The sequence below is a fragment of the Apium graveolens genome, chromosome 5, assembly GCF_009905375.1.
Source record: "Apium graveolens cultivar Ventura chromosome 5, ASM990537v1, whole genome shotgun sequence".
In the NCBI taxonomy this organism is placed as follows: domain Eukaryota; kingdom Viridiplantae; phylum Streptophyta; class Magnoliopsida; order Apiales; family Apiaceae; genus Apium; species Apium graveolens.
Window position 1 is genome coordinate 59,728,836 of NC_133651.1, and position 2,850 is coordinate 59,731,685.

At 37.7% G+C, this 2,850-nt stretch overlaps 1 non-coding gene across 1 annotated transcript; it reads right to left on the reverse strand.

The window, feature by feature from the left end:
* Window positions 1-2,063: 2,063 nt before the first annotated feature.
* LOC141663408 (small nucleolar RNA R71) lies at window positions 2,064-2,170 on the reverse strand. Its single transcript, XR_012551480.1, has one exon. It is a non-coding gene; the product is annotated as a small nucleolar RNA R71 (small nucleolar RNA).
* Between the last annotated feature and the right edge of the window lie 680 nt (window positions 2,171-2,850).

Genomic DNA, 2,850 nt, shown 5'->3' on the forward strand with positions numbered 1-2,850 from the left:
GGAATAAAATTATTTAGGATATCGAAGGATTCGGCTCCTTTTTCAATAAAAAGGTTTTTAAGATTGGAATGGTTACTGGTTACTAGTTATTGGTTACAGCGTAGGTGATCGAGATATCGGTGCAGTTGTAATATCTTTCAAGGCTAGTTATGCCTTTTCTGGCGCCCTATAGGTACCGTATGTCTTTGGGATACGGGTAGTACCTATATTTATGGTATGGCTGCGGGATACCGGTGTTGTTTCCCGACTGATCATCGGGAACATCATGAAATGTTATTGGTTCCAATCTAAATTATGGTTTGCTAAATTGTTTTGATAATCATAGAACAAATGATTTATTAACTGTTTCTGTTTTGGATTAAAAATAAAATGTGGTTTTGATTCAGATTATGATTCATGTGGATACTTAGTTTGTTGTTAAATATCAAAGGTGGTATTAGTATAGATGATTGATGTTGACTTCAATATGGAATGTTGTGAGCATCACAGTTCGTATTGATATCTAATTTGATATGACAACAAAATAAGTATTAATATCAAGAGTTCGGTTTTGACTAAAGTTTATGATTCAATCCATAATCATTGTTTCTTGTTATTATTGTTTACGATATTTTCGTAAACTCTGTTTTACGAGTTTTATTCTCGTCAAAATTCAAAATATTGGTGAAGCATTTGGCTCAAAAATATCAAAATGGTTTGGAATACAATTAAGGAATCAATTCTGGGATTCCTCAACTAAAATTTTATGATTCAGCAATTATGATTTTTTCTTTAATGTTCTGCGCTGAAGCAGATGTCGGTTTTATATCAAAACGACCCTATATATGTTATAATTAACTTGCTGAGCATTTCTTTCGCTCATACTTGCCTGTTTTTAAATTTAACCTCCAGTGAGGATTAGCTTGCATTGTTTAGCTGCGTAATTCGAGGAAGCAAGGAAGAAGCTTTTGAAAGATGGTTGGTCCAGGGTTTCCGAACTAGAGTAAGTTTTATTATGTAAAATTGTTTATATTATATTATATTATAATTGTGTTATTTTATAGTTGGGCCTAGTATACTTCTTTTCGAAGTTATACTAGGGGGTTTAGCTTTGAGTTTGGAAATTGTTGAAAAGAGTTTTAAAGAGAAAGTGAAAAATTATTTTGGAATTTGGGATTCTTGTTTCTAGAACTGTAACCTTAAAAGATCTTGGATTAGTTTGGGGTCAATTATGATAAATATCTTTCGCTGTCATTTATTTATCGATTAAACAGGTTAATTTAAATTGAGGTTTCATAGTGACGACCAAATCCTCTGACCCCGGATTTGGGGGCGTTATAAAACATGTCCCTATAGGAATGAACTAGAAATTATTCTATATTACTTGTGATCATGTATACTTGTGTGAATTTTAGTGCGTGCTTAGCGACTAACAAGTTTTTGGCACTGCTGCCGGGGACTCGGTGTTAAATTTTAGTTTATGTGTTTGTCATCAGTGTTCGTTAAAGTTCAGTGACTCAGACATTGTTAATTATTTCCTTGACTTGTTTCAGGTACTCTAGCGAGCGTGTATGCATACGCGTTCTCGGAGTCGTAAGAGAACTCTAGATCAAGTTGAGGAAGAAGTTGTAATAGTTAGAGAGAAAGTTGAAGAAGAGATCGTAGTTGAGAAAGAAAAAGAAGCACTTGTTATAATGGGAGAACCAGAAGCGAATCCAAAGGCTTTGATGGACTACTCTCAACCAAAGATCAATGATATTCAGTCTAGCATTATTTGACCAGCCATCTCGACTAATACCTTTGAGATCAAGTCAAGCACGATTCAGATGATACAGAACTCAGTTCAGTTTGGGGGTTCTCCGACAGAAGACCCCAATATGCACATCAGAGATTTCATCGAGATCTGTGACACTTTCAAATTCAATGGAGTTTCTGAAGATGCTATTAAGTTGAGGCTTTTCCCATTCTCTCTGCGAGATAAAGCTAAGTGCTAGTTACATTCTCTACCACCAGGGTCTATCATCAAATGGGAGGATCTTGCTCAAAAGTTCTTAACTAAATTCTTTCCTATGGAGAAGACTGCGGCAATCAGAAACACACTTACTCAATTTGCTCAACAATCTGGAGAATCTCTGTGTGAGGCTTGGGATCGTTATAAGGTGATACTAAGGAAGTGTCCTCACCATGGGATGCCTGACTGGATGATCGCTAACTGCTTCTATAATGGATTGGGTGCTACTTCTAGACCCATGCTTAATGCAGCATCAGGAGGAGCCTTGTGGGCTAAAAGCTACGTTGAAGCTTATGAATTGATCGAACTGATGGATGTGAATGAATACCAGAATCCTTCCCGGAGACTAACTCAGGTAAGGTAGCAGGAATTCTGGAGTTGGATGCAGCTACTGCTATAGCTGCTCAGCTTAAGGCTTTGATGATGAAGGTAGATTCTTTGACTAATTATGGAGTTAATCAGATCACTACTGTCTGTGAGCTTTGTGATGGTGCACATGAGACGGAGCAGTGTGCTATTTCTAGCGAATCAGCTCAGTTCGTGAGCAACTTTCAGAGGTCACAGCAACCTGTGCCAGCCACCTATCATCCTAACAACCGCAATCATCCTAACTTTAGCTGGAGCAAAACTTAGAATGCGGATCAGTAGCCTTATCAGCAATATCCAGCAAAGCACTATAACCCTCTGGGTTTTTAACAGCCGCAATATGCACCAAGACAACAATTCCAGCTACAACAGTCTAACAAAAAATCTGAATTGGAGGAGTTGAGGCCCATGTGCAAGAGCCAAGCGGTTTCCATCAACCCTCCCTAGTGACACTGAAGTACCAGGAAAGAGGGAAGCTAAGGAGTAGGTAAAGG